A 22,251-nucleotide genomic window follows, 5' to 3' on the forward strand; every position below is an offset into this window, starting at 1 on the left:
TGCAGCAGAAGCCAGTGGCTTCCTGACAGAATATCAGAATATCAGAGGCTCATTTGCAGATTCTAACTGAGATTTCTCCACTTTGGGGACAATTAATTCTCTTTCAACTATACTGAGTTCACAGTAGATAAGCAAATATTTGATGGTAGGTTGATTGAGGTTTAACTTCTGACTTCTTGGTGTTAGTTTTCCCTTGTGAATCCTTCTAGCTACTGACTCTAGGGAAGGCAAAATTCTAGTGACTCCCTTTTGTTTTGCAATTTTCTTATAAATTTCAAAACCGTAAATAATAAATGACTGATATTCTCACAGAACATCTCCCTTTCACTAGTAAGCTATTGACTGCTGCATATAATATCTGAAATTTAAATAAAAGAACTTTTTAATTAGGTCAATAACTTTACTAATTTACCTGAGAAGGAAAATTCCATTTATAAAATCAAATACATATTATGACAGTTCTTAATAATCTTAATTTTTAAAAGTTTTATTGATAACATTTATGTTTACAACCCCCTCTCAAATTCAAACCTGATCCCCAGGACTATTACAGTAGCCTTCTAAATGATCTCTCTGCTTCAAGTTTCTCCTTTGTCCGTTCCATCTTCTATTTGTTTGCCAAACAAGAGTTTTTGCAAAACTTTGATCTACTTATGTCATCTCTCTATTCAGTAAACTCTTGCTATTACTTCTTACTTCCAGGGTGAAATATGAAACCCACCTTGTTATTTAAAACTCTTTACAAGCCTTCCCAATTGAGGATACATAGATTCAGAGCTGGAAGAGACCTTAGGAGTGATTGAGAAACACTTCATTTTAAAGATGAGGAAATTGAGGCACAAAGACATTAATTGACTTTCCCAGCTAACAAGTGACACAAGGTAAATATGGGAGTGAGAAGTAAGGAGGAGACAAAGACCCAAAACACCACAATGTTTTAGCCAAATATAATCACAGCCTCATCTCCACCCCACACAGAACTTTTGAACCTCTCCTTTGTAAAAAAGAAAAAAATAATTAAGCAAAACCACACAAACTATGTCTGACAGCTTGTTTTACCCTCTACCCCAATAATATCAAACTCAAATAGAAATGGGGTCATTAGTTCATCTCTAAGGGTCTCTGCAGGCTGCATTTTGACTTAGAAAACCACATATAAACATTACTCATATTCTATTTTATTTTTATTCTTTTTGCCAGCTATTTCCCATTACATTTTAATCTGGTTTGGGCTCCCTTTAGTGTATTGTAGGTACGTGCTGCATGATGCCTGATGTCCAATGTTTGACATTTCTGTTCTACACCAGTTTGGTGAGCTTTGCATCTTCAGTGTCTTTCTACCTCTTCTCCATCTATACAAATTCTACCCATCCAGCAAGACCTACTTCAAGTTCCATCTCCTCTATTGAAGCCTTCTATGATCATTTTGTTTTGCTTCTTTTCAGAGTTTCTCTAACATTTACTATTTCAACCACTTATTTTTGGCATTTATACTTTTTAAATTCCAAACTTAATGGGCATTACTATTACTTAGGTATTGCTTAGGCATCTCTGTCTTTGCAGTGAGATTGCACAATGAGACTGTAAACTCCTGGAGAGCAGAGAACCCACTAAATGACTTAAAAAAAAAGCTTCGTAGTATAGGTACAAAGTAGGAATTTATTATTGCGTGAATACCCAATGAAACAATGTTGAATGTTTGAGCTTTTTTCTAAGACTGGATTTTCTGTGAATTTTGTTATAGCCTCTTAAAAATCCCACATAAAGGACACTTCAATACCTGTAATATCAAAGGGCTTCACAAAATTTAACTTCAATACTATTTTTCTGCCCAAAGAGAACATTTTAGTTGGAGTTTCTTTGAATGCAGTTTCTCTACGCCTTAATTTCTACATCTGTAAAATGATGGGGGTAGGACTGCAAAATCTCCATAGTACCTTCCAGTTGTGTAACATTCTGTGACTCTATACGACAATTCAAGATTTAGGAATGGATTTTTCACAAGACAGTAAAACTTTAGAATGCTAAAGACAATTCCAGAAAATCTTTATTTTTCTTTATTCTTCTCTCTGTATTCAATTTCACTCCCCTTAACCACCCACACACCTGATGTTACCATTATCACTTGACTTGTGACTTCCATCTAGGGCTGCCAACCATAGTGTTGCATGGAGGATATACATACTGGGAGTGCAAGATGGAAACATTTCAGAAAGAAGCACCATGCTGTTGGTGCTGATTAAAAACATTTTCTGTATTTACTACAACTCTTTCCATTTTCATCATGGGTTAACCATTCAATTCAAGAAACATTTATTAGGTATCTATGTACAGAGCACTTTTTCTTCTTTGCTTCTTTTTGCTCTTCTTCAATATGCTGTAGTTTCATGAAGACTTTTTTTTCCCTAATATTTGCTGGAAAAGGGGAAAGTTTTAAGTCAAATGATGTGAGTTCATCTCCAGAATCTGCTGCTTTTCTGGAACGAGTACCCTCTGTCTCATCAGAAAATGAGGAGGTTGAACCAGTCAGGTCTGGAACTTTTTAAAAAATGTATTTTGATACCTGTTTAAAATAATTGATTTTCTTTTGAATCTAATATATTTTATACATTTCAAAACATTATTCTGAGAGTGGTCCATAGGTTCACTAACTTGCCAAAAGAGTACAAAGCAGAAATAAGGTTAGGGACAGATGAGGTATTCTTTATGGTTTTAAGCCCTTTGATATTCTGAATTGAATGTACCCCAATCTGGAAAGGAGTATGGTGGTGTACACTCAAGGTAGGGGGAAATGGTAGGCAAGGTTGCTTTGTCCTTTCAGGATTCAGAAAATTAAAATTACTAATCTCATGGTTTCATGTCTCCTTCATTTCATGTGGTAAGAAGATGAGAAGTAGAAAGAAGACAACTAAAGAAAAGATTTGGAGACAGCTACAGGCAGCATTTAAGATGGACTTTGATTCAATACCAAAGGCTCCCTTAACTTCTGAACACAGAACTTTACAGAATAATGCTTTTCCCTTGCATTTTCTTTATTTTCAGTATTCATAAGAATAATAAGGACCTATAGGTCTAGAATTTTCTGGAAATTAATAGCTCTTAGCTTTGCCATAGGACCTTCTTCCATCCATCTGTCCATCCATCTAATATAACTTACCAAAAACATCATCCCAATCAATATCACTTACCAATTAAAAAAAAAACACCACAAAACTTTCCATGTGCCTAGCATTGCCAATAGGATTATTTAAATTAAAGGCAAGAGAATGTTTTCTGTTTTCTGCTTTGAGACACTTCAAGTTTTTAAGGCAGAAGATTTAAAATATTCTGAGAGAAATTGTTAATGTATTTAGAGGAAAACCACGGTATTCAAATATGATGACCTTATAGTGTTTTCCCTCTCTTTTATGAACTTGCAAAATAGAGATGACCAGTTCTTCAGAAACATTGTTGCAGTATAGCTGAGAACATTTAAAATTCAATATTTTCGAAGCTTTTGAGTTTCATTTCTACCAGAAAATCCCCCAGAGCCATAGCATTCTGTGAGTGTTAAAGTTTCCTGGAATTCTTTCTTTTAACTTTTCCTGACATCAGTTGCAGAGTGACAACATCCTTTCTAAAACTAATATCACAGCTGAGTGGTTTATAGCCCCACTAGCAAGTCATGGGGCTAATCCCTTGTCTTATTGTGGCAGCATCTCCATCTTTGTATCCTAGCCAAACTTTCCATTTAAGAATACTGCTGGCCTCCAGAAAGAAAGGAACTTGAGAAACTGCCAGAAAGAACACAGTTTTAATCTGTATTTTATTTCTTTGCTCAACTCCAGATGCATGGATTAGTGATTCATTCAACACAAACTACTCCCACCCACGCTCCCAAGTCTAGCCTTTTTCATATTTGCCTCAAGAATTAGGACAAACTCATGCTCATTTAATTGTCACATCTCATCTTCTAATAGACATTAAAGAACAGCTCGTTCACCCCTTTGATTTTGTAAATGAACTGAGGTCCACAAGGATTAGGGAATTTGTCCAAGGTAACATTTACATCTGTGCCTCCCAAACCAGGACACTCTTCTGTCATAAATAAAGATCTTTTTTTTTTCTTTTGTAAAGAATGTTCTCTTTTCTTTCAATCAAGGTTAATCTTCTCTTTTCCCCCTTCATCTAATTTTCCCACCATCTCATGGTTACAAAATAATAGTTCTCCTTTTTATGTTCAAATTCTCCTCACCTCATTTCCAAGTGAAATGGACTAGAACACTGGACCTTAGTAAACTTGACCTATGAATGGAGGGAGATCAAAAGAAACTGATGGAGGCAGCTAGACGGCTCAGCAGTTTGAGAGCCAGGTCTAGAGATGGGTTCAAATCTGGCCTCAGACACTTCCTAGCTGTGTGACCCTGGGCAAGTCACTTGACTCCCATTGCCTAGCCCTCACCATTCTTCTGATTTAGAATCAATACACAGTATTGATTTTAAGGCAGAAGGTAAGGATAAAAAAAAAGAAACTGATGTGGACGTACAGAGAACTCAACTATGTACTTAATTTTTTTATATGTGTAGTAATAATATGTACTGAAGATGAATATAAGGGTATAACATAGCACTGCAAGTATAGTGTCTAGAATGCTGAAATTTAATATGATGAGGTTAGGAGGAAAACACATTCAATAATGAAACATTCAATAATGATAATTTTTTAAAAGCTTTATTGTGGTAAAAGAGGAGGATCAAAAAAGTAATAGGAGCTCTACTGGGCGTTGTATGAGACAGTGAAAAGTGACAAAAGAAAGAACGTAGAGTTATTCAATTCCTTTTTTGTGTTTCTTGTCCCAAAGAGAATGACTTTTTAAAAAACATTTATTAATATTTATTTTTTAGAAAAGTTAACATGTTTACACAATTCATGCTCTTACTTTTCCCTTCACCCCCCCTCCCGAGGTCCTCCCACCCATGGCCGATGCGCATTTCCCCTGGTTTTAACATGTGTCATTGATCAAGACCTATTTCCAAATTGTTGATAGTTGCATTGGTGTGGTAGTTTCGAGTCTACATCCCCAATCATGTCCTCCTCAATCCATGTGTTCAAGCAGTTGTTTTTCTTCTGTTTCTTCTCCTATAGATCTTCCTCTGAATGTGGGTAGTGTTCTTTTCCATAAATCCCTCAGAATTGTCCTGGGTCATTGCATTGCTGCTAGTACAGAAGTCCATTACATTTTATTTTACCACAGTATATCAGTCTCTGTGTACAATGTTCTTCTGGCTCTGCTTCTTTCACTCTGCATCAATTCCTGGAGGTCTTTCCAGTTCACATGGAATTCCTCCAGTTCTTTATTCCTTTGAGCACAATAGTATTCCATCACCAGCATAAAACACAATTTGTTCAGCCATTCCCCAATTGAAGGGCATACCCTCATTTTCCAGTTTTTTGCCACCACAAAAAGCATGGCTACAAATATTTTCGTACAAGTCTGTTTATCTATGATCTCCAAAGAGAATGACTTTTGCATTAGAAATGACAGAACAAGAATTATGAACAGAGTTGATACCTGAGATAAGTCAGGAAATAATAATAAAAAACCTTCCTGCCGGTGATGAATTCAAGTTATCCAACTCAGATGAATGACAGATACTGGTGGACTGAAGAATTGCAAATATTGTCATTTTTTCCAAATAATGGAAGAGGATAGAATCTGAAGATATTGACCATTGAGGATGATTTGATTCCTGGAAAAAAAATCAGATTACTAAAGAGATAGAGAATATCTAGAAAAGAAAGGAGAGATTTTAATAGCCAGTCTGAATTATTCATCAACAGATAATGCCAAACTAAAAATATTTCCTTTACTAAGAGGGTTACTAAACTAGTCGAGAGAAATGCCATAGTTTTATCTAGATTTTATCAAATTAATTGTTAAAAATATCTCCTGTTATTCTTATAGAAAAGATGAACAGATGGACACTAAAAGTTTCCTTAGATCTGGTTGAGTAACTATCTTCATAGCTTATTGATTAATGGTATTCTGTATAATTGGCAGGTGTTCTCCCATAGAATATTCTGGAGGTTTGTATTTTGGTTCCTTGTTGTTTAACATTTATATCATTAACTTGGATGAGAATGCAGATAGTCAGTATACATCTCAGAATTTCAGATGAGACAAAGCTGGGAGATATAGATAACACTTTAGATGACGTAGAATCCAAAAAGACCTTGACAGACTAATTCTGAATCTAATAAGATGACATTCAATAAGGGAAATATAAAGAATTACTCTTGAATTCAACACATCTAATTCACAAGCACAAGATGGAGGAAGTATGACTAGATGACAGTTTGTCTGAATAAGATCTAGAGATTTTGGTGGACTGCAAGATCAATATGAGTCAACAGTGCACTGTGGCATCCAAAACAGCTCAGGAGATATTGGACTGCATTAAGAGAGGTAAAGATGGAGGTCCATAATAAAAAGGTGAATGTGCTCCCATTCACTGCCTTGGTCAGACTAAAGTTGAGAATACTGTGCTTAGTACTAGGCACCAGCATTTAGGAAAGACTGGAAAATATTCAGAAGAGGACATCCAGGTGGTGAAAGACCTATGAATCCGTGATAGAAGAAGATGAACAAAAGCATCTAGGGATGTTTAGCCTAGAGGGGTGAAGTCTAGGAAGAGTGTGTGTTTTAGATAATGCAGAAGAAGGCTTAGACTTGTTCTTTTTGGCCCTAGAAGACATAATCAGGAACAATGGATGGAAATTGCAAAGGGCCATATTTGGCTTTGATATCAGGAGAAACTTAATAATCACTAGAATTATTCAAATGTGGAATCAATTGCCTCAAGTTCCCTTTCTGTAGAGGCCTTCAAGCCTCTTCTAGAAGGCTTCTTTTAGATATCTTAGAGTAGAGATTTCTTTTAGGAAAAAAAGGTTGGATTGCTTCTAGAGTCCTTTCTATTTCCAAAATTTGATGATTTTGTGAATCAATATCTCTCTCTCTCTCTCTCTCTGTCTCTCTCTGTCTCTCTCTGTCTCACACACACACACACACACACACACACACACACACATACACACTAACAAAGAGAACTCCAATTTGATGATCATATTACCATGTGATACAATTTAAGCTTCTCTTTATATCTAACAAATATTAATTAGGATTTTTACCAAATGGTTTTTTTCCCCTTTGGTTCTTTTCCTGTTGTCCATTCTCAACCTCTCTCCTGCATTTTACAAGTTTAATTACCTTTGCCTCTTTGATGTTTCCTCCACTCTGGATTTTGGTCACATTATTTCTGTTTTGCCTCCTACGACTGTCTCTTTTGCTGGTTCATCATCTAACTGTATGTGTTCACCAAGATTCTGTCCTAGGGACACTTAGAGTTAAACTTATGGATGTTAATTTCATCAGATCCCATGGGTTTATCTATCATCTCTAAGCAAATGACTCACAGATCTGTATATCCAGCTTCAGCCTCTTCCCTGGGCCTCAGCCTTGTATTACCAATTGCTTATTGAGCATTTTACAGTGAACATACCTGAGGTATTTTAAACTCAATGTGTCTAAAATGAAATTTACTATCTTTCTCTCTATCTCCTCTAAACATACCTATTTTTGTTGAAAGTGCCAATATCCATCCATTTGCCTTGCTTTTTTATTGTGGCATTATCATGGAATGCTAATTCTTCCTTTCCCTACATATACAATCAGTTGCCAAACCTTGCTGGTTCTACCTTCACGACATCTTTTAAATCCTGCCTCATCTCTCCATTCACATAGATTAGTTCAGGTTCTCATCACCTCTCACCTAGATTATTTCAACAGCATCCTAATTTTTTTGGTCTCCCTTTCTCAAATCTATTATCACTCTAGTCTAACCTATATGTTTCTACAAAAGTAATTTCTCTTAAGCACAGATCTGACACATGATTCCCCTTTGGCATCCTATTACCTTTAGGATAAAATCTAAACTCTGTTTAGTTTTTAAAGTCCTAGACACTGGGGGCAGCTGAGTAGCTCAGTGGATTGAGATCAGGCCTAGAGACAGAAGGTCCTAGGTTCAAAGCCTGCCTCAAACACGTCCCAGATGTGTGACCCTGGGCAAGTCACTTGACCCCCCCTTTGCCCACCCTTACCACTCTTCCACCTAGGAGCCAATCCACAGAAGTTAAGGATTTGAAAAAAAAAGTCCTAGACACTTTTACCCTAACCTCTTCTTTTATTTTCTCTTTCTTCCTCCTCCTCCTCCTCCTCCTTCCCCTTTTCTCCTCCACCTCCTCCTCCTCTTTCTTCTTCTCATCCTCCTCCAAAAGACAGTCCATATCTTTTCTTCACATCTTTGAACTGGTCATCACTTATTCCTAGAATGTATTCCTTTCTCAAGTTGTCCACACAGAATACCTCTCCTTCTATGAAATGTTCCTCAATTATTATCCTCTGCATGAAACCTTTCCTAATTTTTCACATGCAAGTATTCTCTATCCTAAAAAACCAAAAACCTTGTATTTAATTACTTTCTATATTTTATGTGTATTTATTGGTTCCCCCCTTTAGAATGTAAGCTTATTATGAATAGGGATTATTTCACTGTATTTACTGGCATCTCCAGTACCTAGTACAGTGCTGGCACATAAGGCACTAAATAAAATTGTGTTGATTGATATCCTTTTGTCAGTCTTTGCTCATTGGCAAAATAACTAAAAACTGGGAAAACTAAAAGATACTGTGGCCATACTGGGAAGTTGTTCCCTCCAATAAGTCCCTGGCTCCTCTTAGATTCTCCCTATATCCAACAGGAAAGCAAATGAGAATTCTCTAAAATTTACTTTCCTGAATTCCATGGAGTTATTTAAGAGACTTGTGAGACCTGGGAACACATTCAGGTGGAAATAGGCTTTAAAATGCATTTTTAAAACATAGCCTTTGGAAAGAAATGCAGTCTTTCAATCATATCATTTTAGATAGGCCCATTTAAATAGTCACTGTGGTCCACCTGTTGAGCAGAAGACCATTCTTTACAATTCAAAATGACAGATGCTTCTCAGTAAACTCCAAGAAGGACATTTTTTTTCTGGGCTGCAGCCAAAATTCCTACAGTGCTATTTAAATTAAACTTGGTCTAATGGACACCTTATAAACTTTGGGCACTGTTTCCTGTAGGTAATTTTTTTCAAAGGAAATTTCACTACAGTTAGCCAGCAATCAGAAGAGAAGAAATCACTTCTTCGGCCTTTGGCCAAAATCAATAGCAATAATTTATCATACCTTACAAAGTAAATATATTTTTTGGAGATTGTGATCATGTTATATTCCAAAATTATTAGAGTCATAGCTTTCTGGCATAGGTCTTGCATACTATATATCTCTGTGTGTGTATATAATATATATGTATATGTGTGTTTCGACATGTCTGCATGTGTTTTATATTTATACATATGTGTACATCTGCATATATGTGCATGTTTTATATACACACGTATGTATTATATATAAATTTATATTTACACTACATATTTTTATGTTTATACTATATATTTATATTTACACTATATGTATTTTTTTCTATTTATACTGTATAGAGTATACAGAAGCCATATGATATTCATGATCCCATTTGATCTGCCCCAAAATTCATTTACAATTTTAATCACTTTCCCACTCTGGTTTCAAGTCATCCTTTAGTAATACAGCCTAGAATTTTGCCAGAAATTGAAGTCAAACTCCCTGGCTTGCAGTCTGCAATTCTACTTTCTTCTGTGTAATGAGAACCGAATAAGTAATGCTGAGTTCTGTAATGATAGCTGGTCCTCTTCTGGTCCTCTCCTCTCTCCCCGTATGCATGACACTGAGGAGTGGCTCAGCAGCCTCATCCACTGATCTCTTGTGTATTTATTTGGTCCCAGGGCCTTGATCTCATCAAAGAATTTAGAAAAACAAAAACGAATGTGTCTTTCCATTTTCCCCAGCTAAGGTACTCAGAAGCTGCAGTCCTATGTAGATAAGGCTAGCGGCTTCACTAAAGATTATTGTGATCCACTCTGCCACCTCTTGGCCAATGTTGACTTCTACACCTAGAAACCATAATGTGCTGCCACTCTGGGACGTACAATGGAGCAGCCCCATAGCCTGACTCTGGAATTTGTTATAGCCTATTTAAATTGCTTTAACCTCTCAGGTTTTGACTCCCTACTGAGTTTCTTACTTCTTTTTTTTTTAAAGACTCTCCCTTAGAGCACTATGATGACTCCCAGTTTAGTCTCAGTAAGCCCCTCTGTACTACCTGTTTATTTCTAAACTATCCCTCTTCTTCCTCCTCCTTCCACAAATCCTGGAACTTAGCTAACATTTTTATCACTTACATTTTTATCTAAAGTTGTTTAATTGATAATAGGTATTGCTGTTGAAATGAATATCATCAAGGGAAGAGAACCCTGCTTTCCCGAAATGGCTAATCATTTTCTCATCCAGACTGTGTGAATTCAGACACAGGGAGAGACATCGAAGTGAGATGTACATAATAGCTGCAACAGAATGATTATATGAATCTAGTGACATTTTGGCAATAGTATAAAGTCATCATTCCCTACCCTCTCATCCTCAGAAATGTGCATTCACTTAGCAGAATGGCATATGTGATTTTGTTTGCTGTCATAACAAATTAGGGAACCATTTAAGCTAAGAAAATGTAATTTTGTTCTCTACCAGAAAAATAAATCATTTTTATGATCACATGGAAAAATCAAGATAAGACTTTTCACAAAATCTCAATGAGATAAGGTCATCTCTAAATTTTAAGTATTGTGTCCTTTCACAATTTAAGGTATCACCAAACTATGATAACTTTTTAGAGAAGCATTAGAGATTTTCTTTTATCCAATCTTTTTCTTTTATTTCCTTTTATGGAATAAAAAAGAAGACATATATATATATGTATATATATATGTATATATATGTTTCATGATTAGTTCTCTGAAGTCAGTATAAGTCATTGCATTGGTCACATTTTGATTTTTAATGTAATTTTCATCAAAAAATCTGCAGTCTTTTTATACCTTCTCTTGTTTGTATTTACTTCTACTGCTTATAGCAACAATTTGTTCAAGTCTTCCAAGTTCCTTTGGATTTTTTTCTGCCTAACATCCAAGGTGCAATACTATCCCATTACAATCACATAACACATTTTGTTCAGCCATTCTCTAATCAAAAGAGATGGAGAAAGGGAAAAAGAAGGATTAAGGAAAGGAGAAGAGAGGGAGAAAGAGACAAAGGGAAAAGGACAGAGGGAGGGAGTGATAAAGGAAGAAATAAAGAAAGGAGAGAATGGGGAAAAGGGAGAAAGAATGAGGAAAAAAGATGTGAAAAGAGGGAGATGAGAGAAAAGGAGAAAAAGGGGAAGAGAAAGAGAAGAACCAAAATAGAGAGAAAACTGAGTGTGTGTAAGAGAAAGAATATGAGAGGCAGAGAGAACTGAGGGAGAAAGAAGGATGGGGAGGGGTGGAGGAGAGACAGACAGACAGACAGACAGACAGACAGACAGAAACAGAGTCAGAGAGAATTGAAGGAGAGAGAGAGGGACGATTGGAGTTGGGGGGGGTGAGAGAACTCTAAGAGAAAAAGAAGTTGAGAGAGAGAGAGAGAGAGAGAGAGAGAGAGAGAGAGAGAGAGAGAGAGAGAGAATGGAGGGAGAATGAAAAAAGAAAGAGAAACTGGTTTGGCAGTTAGACAACTAGGGTTCTAATCCTGACTCTTCTGTTCATGGGCAACGTGACTTTGAGAAATCTATTTCACCTTTCTCTCTGGGTCTCAGTTTCCTATCTGTAAAATGTGGGGATTAAGCGGAGATTCTCTTTAAAGACCCTTCCTGCTATGGCTTCTATGAAATCCATGTGCCTGAAATGGAACCTAGCATATATACATAGCTTATATACATAGTAGGTGCTCAGTACATATTTGTTTATTGCACAACCAATTTCACAGATAAATCACAAGAGGTCTATTTTACAAATAACAGCTTCAAAAATGTGGAACCTTGCATGTACTGTCAAGCTTTGTGGATGTGCTGATTAGTTTTGCTGAACAAGTCCCCTTACCCACAGCCTCTTTGTATTCATTGCCACAAGGGCTGGTTCTATGGCTAGGCAGGAGAGAGATTCATACGGAAATGAAGATGATAAAAAACAAAATAAATCCATTAAATACATATATATTATCTATATTATCTATAGTTATATGTCAGAGAATATACTTGCTGGCAAGTTATCCCGTGGCTTGTAAGTTTGCATTCTACTGGATCTCTCTGGACCTCTGGCTTTCTTCAAGTTGCTGGCATTCAGTTGTGTCCAGTTCTCCATGTTCCCAGTTGGGCTTTTCTTGGTAAGGATACTGGAGTGCTGTGTCATTTTCTTCTCCATCTTATTTTATAGATGAGGAAACTAAGGAAAAACAGGATCAAGTGACTTGCCCAGAGTCACACATCTAGTAAGTGTCTGAGGCCAGATTTGATCTCAGGGAGAGGAGTCTTCTGGACTCCAGATCTGACTCTGTAGCCTCTGCCCCGCCTAGCTGCTTCCATCCCCTCCCCATCTACTCAGCTGCTTTTTTCAATGCTCAGCTCAATTTCCACCTTTTCTAAAAAGCCTTTCCTAATCTCTTACCCTACCTTTCTTCTGAGATGACCTTTATGTTTATTTTGAATGTGCATTGCATTTATTTATTTAATTTTGTAAAATTGATTGTATTTATCTCATATGCACATAGCATTCTGTAACCCCTGCTAGAATTTGATCTCCATGAAGGGAAAATTTTTGCCTGTCATTGGCTCCCTAGCACTTAGCACATCTCTTGGCTCACTTAATAAATAATTGTTGACTGTCTAACCAGTTTTCTCATCCATTAAGTGAAGAAGTTGTCCAATGTTGACTATGTTTAAAGTTGCTTCTAGTGCCAGTATTCCACATTTCTATAAAGCAATTGTTGATTATTTTTGGTTCAACTAATCAAATGTAGCTCAATTATAAGCATTTATTAAGTACTTACTGGATATAAATAGGTGCTAGGGATACAAAAATGAAAAATGACACAATCTCTGCTCCTGAGGAGTTTATAGTTTCTGGTTAATCGGATTTGACCCTTTACATAAAAACAAGACAAAACAAAAATGTCTTAAAATTTTATTTAAGTAGGATAGGAATATTTCAAAATTTCAAAAATTATAACACATATCTAAAGAGGGCACTAAACCCAATTAAGACTTGTCTTTATGATTCAAGGTCAGTGTTTTGAATATAATTTATGTGTTATATATTAATACAATAAAACTATAAAGGGGATATTTACATAGTATCTGCAGCAAATATTCACAAACTGTTGTGATCTCTAATTTTTTATTTTTTCATTTTTAGTTTGGACATCAGCCCCCCTCACTTCAGGATCAAGCTACACAGTTATCACTTCTTATTGCCAGTGTTTCTTTCAAATGGACGATTGCCTATTATCTTGGGTTTTGGAATTCCAGATAGACACATTTGTTAGAATTGTATGTAGACTAAGAGTAAGTAGACTCTGAGTAAGGATTTGAGAAGCTGTTCTATGAACAAAATTAATAAGCTTCTACATATTGACTTTATGATATCTCTTTTTGACTGGCCAAGGATTATTTCTGTTTTCTCAGTTCTCAGTTAGGTAAGATGTTATTGTGCTCTACAAAAGAGAGAAGCTAGTTATTGAATCATTCAGGTGCTGAATGCACACTTTCTGCTTCATTAGGCATCCTTCCAGCATTACTGGTGAAGAGAAGGGCATGGCTAGAAACTGTCAATTATGAAATGTCAGCAGTTGGCAGTGCAAAAACTTTTCTGCTCCTTCTGTCTTCCTTGGAGGATGATTTCTCTTATCCTCTTATCCCCATATCAATTGCAAAGCCTTGGGTGAAAAGCAGAGTAGTCCTTCCTACCAAAAAAAAAGTTTACTATGATATTAAAGTATGTTTTCTGATTCTCCTTTAAGTCTTCTTGTATACATGGCACTTTCCAAGACTCTCAAGGAAAGAAGCTTTAAGCTTTATTTTTTTTAAAAATTGTTCAGGGCATTTAAAAGGGAGAAGTCATTTGAAGGAGAGAGATATAGGCAAATAACGTAAGGGCAAGACAATGAAGGGATCAGGCTAAAAATGGAGGTAGGAGTTAGATAAGAGTTGGAACTAAGAGGACAGACCATCTTTCAAAGTTTTTTAATGTATAAATATGCACTTTAGCTACAAGAATTGGAACAAATGCTCAGACATATTTTTTGATCTTAACTCCTTATAATGAAAATTGGAATTCATCCATGCCTGCCATCTTATATGACTCTTTTCCACAATCTCCCAAAAGTTCCCCACCAACAGTGAACTTAATGTCATGGAGAGTTTTCTTGATTTCTCCCACATCATAAGGGTACCACTTTGGTTGTCCCCTGCCATACTTTGTTCTTGTCATTTAACCAGCTCACGCTCTCTCCCTACCATATTGATGATTTATTTTACTCTTTTTCTCTTGGAGTTCCTGTCATTGTTATTATACTACCTATTCTTATTCACTGAAAGATATGAGTTTGGCCACTCAGAAAGTTAGTAGTACCAGAAGGTTGTTGTTTCTGCATGTCCAAGACTCAGAGGGCAAGATGGCTACCCTCAGTCCTGAGACTCTCACAAACACAATCTGACTGATGTATAGTTACCAACAAATTGTTTAATCTTGTAAAATAAAAAAGGTTTGGGTAAGGAAGGAGGGCTCAGGAAAGTCCTTTAGCTAACAGATCTATACTCTACCCACCTACTAAGAGTCTTGCAAAAAGCCTGTCTTCTGTTCTTCCAAGCTATCTGTCACCCTGACCTGACTATGTTTTTAACCCCAAATCCCTGTCCTCGGTTCACTAATCTATAGCCACTCCAAGACAGTTTTTGGAAATGGTGAATAGATCTTTTGGCTGAAGGAAACTTGATGACCAGGTGGTAGGGTCACCAAGATTTGCAGGCTAAAGCCTACAAGGTATGTGGAGTAAAAACAGTTCAGTTCAGGTTCAAGATGGGTTTCTTTCTTCAGAGTCTCACAGGTAGATTTAAACAGATCAGGAACAAATACAATTAACTCAGGAACAAACAAGAACCAAAATCAGGAACACACAGAAGGAACAATCAGCCAGATCAGAGGGAGAAAATAGTCCTGCAGCTGGACACTCCTCTCACAGCTCCAACTGCTTCCACTGCTCCCCCCAGGGCTGGCAGTTAACTCCCAGAAGTCCTTCTCAAGGTTCTGAAAGCCCAGGCACTCCTTGCTTTAGATTAAATTCCTCTCTTTATCCAGCTCACACATTCTCTTTGGAACTCTTCTCCTTTTCATTCTGGTCAAGATCTTTTGCTTTTTGCCCTGCATCTCTTTGCCCTTTACCTTGTCTCGTATTCCATTCTCACATCACTCAGTGCCTTTCCATCACCTTCTGTGTGATAGTCATCTTTTAGTTTATTGGAAGGAGTGGTTTTCCATGTGTAACTGCCGTATGCATAATGACACTGGCAAAATGGTAGTACTGAAATGATGGGTCTTTGCTTTCATGGGAAGCTTGGGGGTCAGTAAAAGTTCTCAAGTTTGCTTCAATCAATTCAGTTCACTTTCCTTTACAAATACATTGGCAAATATTAGCTATGTTATGTGGGAAGTAGATATGTTCATATTTATAAAGATTATCCATCAGTAAATTCCTCATAGGGAACTAATGTGCCCCCAAACAATTTAAGAGACAGGACAAGTTCCTTTTGATTGGAAATGTTTGCTTCCATCCCAGACTACAGAACAGTATGTACTAGAATTTCTGTGCATCAGCAGAATGATAGAATTTGCAGATGTCACACTAGAATACTAAAATATGTTTTGGTCATAAATGTATATTTTTCTGTGAAAAGGAGGAGAACAATGAAAGATGGTGCAAGAACTGGAAGTGAATGAAGTGAAAAATCCAAGTGGATAAGAATGTGTTCAGAGTGGGGATAAGGGGTAAACTAAGGGAATAGGTTATAAAAGGAGGGAAGTTGGAGCCAAGAGGTATGAGACTGAAACAAATATAAATGCAAAAAGATGGACAAGAGGGGACAAGTACTTTTAGACTAATGAAAAAGAGAAAGACTAGATGATGAATCAGAAGGGTTTTAGCATAGGATATATCTATCACATGAGCCACTAGAAATGACAGTAAATGAACAGACAATGATCTTGGTTCTCATATCTGTTCTGTCATTAACTTACTATGTGAGTAAGTAAGGTCAGGCTATTTTTATTTCTCTCGTTTTAATTATTTGTCAGCTGAGAAGACTGGATTTCCATCAAGAGTCAGCATCTATGCCATCTATAAAGGGATTTTCCTGCTCTTCCTAAATGCTAGTGCCTTCCCTTAAAAAATTATCTTGTTTGCATTACATATACTTAGATGCATATGTGATTTCTCAGAACAGAATATAAGCTACTTGAGAGTAGAGACTTTTTTTTTCATTTTTGTCTTTCTATCTCCCAGGGGCTCAAATAGAATTAGGCACATGACTTAAGCTTAGTGAATGCTTGTTTATTGACTAATGATAATCTCTAAGATTCCTTCCACCTCTGAAATTCTGACTCTATGGCCTAAACTGATAAATGAAATGGGTCATAGACTAAAGAAGAGCAAATAACATCAGAACAATGGCCAGCATGTAATCAGCTAGGTAGATGTCATACTCTATACTCTCTCATACTTCTTTGTTGCTTTCTAAATGTCAAATACACTGGCCTTTTCTTAATCCTCAGCCTCCTTGACCTTTCTATAGCAATAACACATACATTGACCACCCTTTCCTTCTTGCTATTCTCTCTTCCTTTGGTTTCCATGACACTGCTCTCTCTTGGTTTTCTTCTTGACTCCCTGATCGCTCTTTCCCATTCTCCTTTGCTGGTTCCTCACTTTCTTTTCTTTCTCTAAATTTAACTGTCCTTTCTTTTGAGTGGCAGCATATTATAGTGGACAGGATATTGGACCTGAGTTAGGAAAATCTGGGTTCAAGACCTATCTTAAACACTTATAAACTGTGTCATCATGGGAATGCTATTTAACTTCTCTATGTCTCAGTTTTCTCTAACTCTATGATCCTCTAAGCCTCCCTCCTTGGCATTATTTGCTTCTCTCTCATACTGTCCCAAAGGCAATTGCATTCACTGCTCATGAATTCAATTACTGCCTCAATGTAGATGACTCTTAAATCTTTATCTTTCCTTTACTCCCTATCCACTACCTTGAGCTCCTATTCAGCATTTTAATTCCACCCTGCCATTTTCCATATTGCACTTATACATAAATTACAAACACATTGTATTGCAGTTAAAAAGAATTGATAGCAGCTAACTAATCTCATCCTGCTATTCCCTTATTTTGTGTGTTTGTCCATGCTATATACCATCACTATAATATTCCCCATCCTCCATTTCAGTCTCCAATTGCTTTTTCCCTCTCTATCTACTCAGGAAAGCTTATTTTCTAAGAATTCAAACTCATTCAGTTAGGCAGATGTCTACCTCAAACATGTAAAGACTTACCGGGGCAGATGAGAGTAATTTGTTCTAATGGTCATGAGAAAGGATCAAGCAGGCACTATGGAGTGCTTAGAGCTTGGCCATTCAACAAAGATGCAAAGGTTATTTGCTGCATCCTAGGACATCCTTGGTCATCTAGACTTTTGTCTTGCCACTGGACTTCTGTGAGTCTGGAAGAAAGAGTGATGCTGACAACTTTGTGAAACTCTTAAATTCAACTCATTCCAAAGTCAAGACATCATTCCATGATGTCACTGGTCATCTTAAGCAAAGGAAAAACAATATGTATCTATCAAAGCTCTACTGATTACAAAGTACTTTTCTTGGTTCTAAGAAAGGCGTAAAGACCAAATAAGATAATGTCATGAAATTTATAATCTATGAGAAGGATTAGACAAATACAAATAACTCTAATGTGCAATATTACACAAAAAGTACCATAGAGGGTTGAAAAACAAAATGGTATGTGAAATCCCAGGGAAAAGGACTGTATAAACCAAGGGGATGAAGGAAGCAATTTTTTATTAATTGCCTCCTTTGTGCAAGAGACTGTGCTAAGTGCTTATAAATATTATCTCATTTGAGCCTCACAACAACCATGGGAAGTAGAGGCTATTGTTTATTTTTATAGAGGGAATTGAGGGAAAGAGAGGGTAGTTGACTTTTTTAGGGTTATACAATTATCAAGTATCTGAGGCTGGATTTGAATTCAGAACTTCCTGATTCTAAGCCCAGTCTTCTACACTCTGGACCAATTAGAGATTACTTTATGGTGGTAGCAATATTGGATTTGAACTCCAAGTTGGATAAAAATTTGAACTTTGGTTGGAGAGAGGGAGAAAGGACTTTCTAGGCTATGGGAACAATATGAATGAAAAACAGCCAGGACGGTGCAAAAAATGTTGAGACCCTCTCTATCACCTTAGTCCTGAACCTTCAGCTTGACCATTGGACTGAATCATTTTAATTCTTTCTTTGGATTCCATTTGTTGTTGGTACTGGCTCTTGTTTCTGATCTGGGAACTCTTACTTTTCTAATCAACTCTTCCTTCTACTCAGTATCTTACTTGGCAACTGATTCAGTTAGTGCACAATAAATCTGGCATATGACCCTACTTTAAGTGGGAATCTTCAAATTGTGGCCTGTCTTCAATTTCAGTGCAGCAGGTTTCTGCATTATATAAAATCCAGCCCCAAATCTAGATAGATCATATCCTCAGCTTAGTCAAAGGGCAAAGTCAAAAGAAATAGTATTTTGGCCTTGGCTTAGTAGTCTAAACATTATCTCTTTTTTTCTTTCTTCCTTTTTTTAAATCTTCAAATCCCTCCTGATGTTCATGTTTCCAATGTCAGCCTAGTAACCTGATCCCAATTCCTAATTATTCTCTTTGTTTGGTATTTATGGTCCTCTTTCTGACTTGTTAAACCCACATGAGCACTCAAAACAGGGCCCAAGCCCCTTGTCCTGCAATCAAAAAAGCCAAAACAAAACAAAAATACTGTCAGTTCTCCTCAGCTAAACTTTAGTAAGAGATCTGTTTTCAGAAAAAAAAAAACACATCAGGAGTCTGTAATGGAAATTTCATGTCAAATTGTAGGTTTTGACTGACCCTGATTTTCTGGTACCACTTTTATTTTGACAACACAATTACTCCTCGCAATCATCATTAATATATTTAAAATATTCAGAGACCTCTACATCTAAGGTCAAGTTCTTAGCAATGTGCCTGATTGGGAGCACTAAATGAAGCATGCAAAAATTAATTTCCTCTAAATCTGTAAAACTTGGACAACCCAGTCTGTCACTGATGGCTTTCATTGACAAAATATCCCTAGTCAAGTCTTTGTCAATACAAGGAAGACTGCTGCACATCCTTCCCTCCCCATCATATGGCTTGGTCAACTTATTTTTCAAAATGGGTCAAAGTTGACCATGGTTTTAGTCCTTTCAAAACCCTTAAAGAGCTTAACAAAAGACAAAAGATCCCAACCTATCCTGAAAGCTTAGGGTAGAGGGATTGAGGTATATTTCCAACCTTGTTTCTTCTTGAGCCTGGGGAACCAAAAGGGAAAATGATCTCACATGGAAATATTAAAATTGATATAATTAATAAATATAATTAATATAATCTGGTATTAATTTTCCTCAAGGCCCTTTCTTTTCCATAAAGCTTGTTTGAGGATGATTTTGTGCACTGTGTGTTGTTTTGGTCTCACGTAGGTGTCTCCTCTTGTACTTACAGGTAAAAGTGATTGGAGATGACTATGACCTTATGAGCTCTTAAAGATCAGGAAAGTGAGCTACTAGGAGATTTAAGAACAGAATTCATGCTGGGTTTTGTAGCTAGCCAATCCAGTATCAAGACCTCAATAAATGACCTTTGAGGTTCAGCCCAGTAGTTAAGATAGAGAATAACCCAATGCCTATGCTGCATTTGGATGCGAACTTAGTGGAACTAATGAATGCTCTGTAGAAATTTCAATAAGTATGAGCTTATTCTCCCTAAGATCTCAGGTGATATAGGAGAGAAGGTACCACCCAGATGTTTGGTGGGGGAGGATGTTTACATTTTTCTTCTTGTTGTATCTTCAAAGTAAATATCACTTTTTCCCCAAGAGAACAAGATATACTTTATTCTGACCCAAAAATGTTATTTTGCTTTTTTCTTCTTTTTAATTTATTTAAAAATATTTTTCCATGTTTCCATGATTCATTTTATTTCCCTCCCCTCTTAATTCCTCCCTCCAAGAGCTAAGAAGCAGTTCCACTGGGTTGTACAAATGTTGTCACTTGATACCTTATTTCCATATTATTCATTTTTGCTATAGAGCAGTCTTTTAAAGCCTAAACCCCAAATCACATACCCATATATACATGTGGAAAGTGAAGTTTTTCTTTTGCATTTCTACTCCCATAGTTTTTTTCTCTCAATGTGGAAAGCATTCTTTCCCATAAGTCCTTCAGGAGTGTCCTGTCTTGTTGCATTGCTACTAGGGACAAAGTCCATTACATTGGATTGTTCCACAATGTTATACTTTCTGTGTACAATGTTCTCCTGGTTCTGCTCATTTCATTCTGCATCAATTCACTGACATTCTTTCAGTTCACATAGAAATCCTCCAGATCATCATTCCTTACCACATAATAGTATTCCATCACCAATATATACCACAATTTGTTCAGCCATTCCCCAATCGAGGGACAACCCTTCATGTCCCAATTTTTTGCCATCACAAACAGCATGGCTATGAATATTTTTATGCAAGTAGTTTTCCTTATTATCTCTTTGGGGCACAAACCTAGTAGTGCTTTTGCTGGATCAAAGGTTATGTAATCTTTTAATGCCCTTTGGAAATAATTCCAAATTTCGTTCCAGAAAGGCTGGATTAACTCACAACTCCACCAGCAATGTTTTAGTGACCCAATTTTGCCGCATCCCCTCAACATGTATTGTTTTTCTTTACTGTCAATATTGATCAATCTTCTTGGTGTGAGGTGGTACCTCAGAGTTGTTTCGATTTGCATTTCTCTAATTAGGAGGGGTTTCAAACACTTTTTCATGTGACTATTGATAGTTTTGATTTCTTCATCTGAAAACTGCCTATTCATGTCCCTTGACCTTTTGTCAATTGGGGAATGGCTTGGTTTCTGATATAGTTGATTTAGTTCCTTATAAATTTGAGAAATTAGACCTTTGTCGGAGATTTTTGTTATAAAATTTTCCTCCCAATTTTTTGCTTCCATTCTAATTTTGGTTGCATTGGTTTTGTTTGTACAGTAACTTTTAAATTTAATATAATCAAAATTATTCATTTTACATTTTGTAATATTCTCTATCTCTTGCTTGGTTTTAAATTCCCTCCTTTCCCATAGATCTGACAGGTATACTATTCTATGTTCACCTAATTTGTTTTTACTTTCTTCCTTTATATTTAAGTCATTTACCCATTTTGAATTTATCTTGGTATAGAGTGTGAGATGGTACTGGCTAAGAGACAGAAGGGAGGATCAGTGGAATAGACTTGAGGTACATGACGTCAGCAAGACAGTGTATGATAAACCCCAAAAGCCCAACTTTTGGGACAAAAATCCACTATTTGACAAAAACTGCTGGGAAAATTGGAAAACAATATGGGAGAGATTAGGTTTAGATCAACATCTCACACCCTATACCAAGATAAATACAGAGTGGGTGAATGACTTGAATATAAAGAAGGAAACTATAAGTAAACTAAATGAACACAGAATAGTGTACTTGTCAGATCTCTGGGAAAAGAAAGATTTTAAAACCAAGCAAGAGTTAGAAAAAATTACAAAATGTAAAATAAATAATTTTGATTATATTAAATTAAAAAGGTTTTGTACAAACAAAAACAATGCAACCAAAATCAGAAAGGAAACAACAAACTGGGAAAAAATATTTATAACAAAAAACTCAGACAGAGGTCTCATTACTCAAATACACAAGGAGCTAAATCAATTGTACAAAAAAATCAAGCCATTCCCCAATTGATAAATGGGCAAGGGACATGAATAGGCAATTTTCAGATAAAGAAATCGAAACTATCAATAATCACATGAGAAAGTGTTCTAAATATCTAATAATTAGAGAAATGCAAATCAAAACAACTCTGAGGTATCACCTCACACCTAGCAG

The sequence above is a fragment of the Gracilinanus agilis genome, chromosome 2 (genome assembly GCF_016433145.1).
Source record: "Gracilinanus agilis isolate LMUSP501 chromosome 2, AgileGrace, whole genome shotgun sequence".
NCBI lineage: Eukaryota > Metazoa > Chordata > Mammalia > Didelphimorphia > Didelphidae > Gracilinanus > Gracilinanus agilis.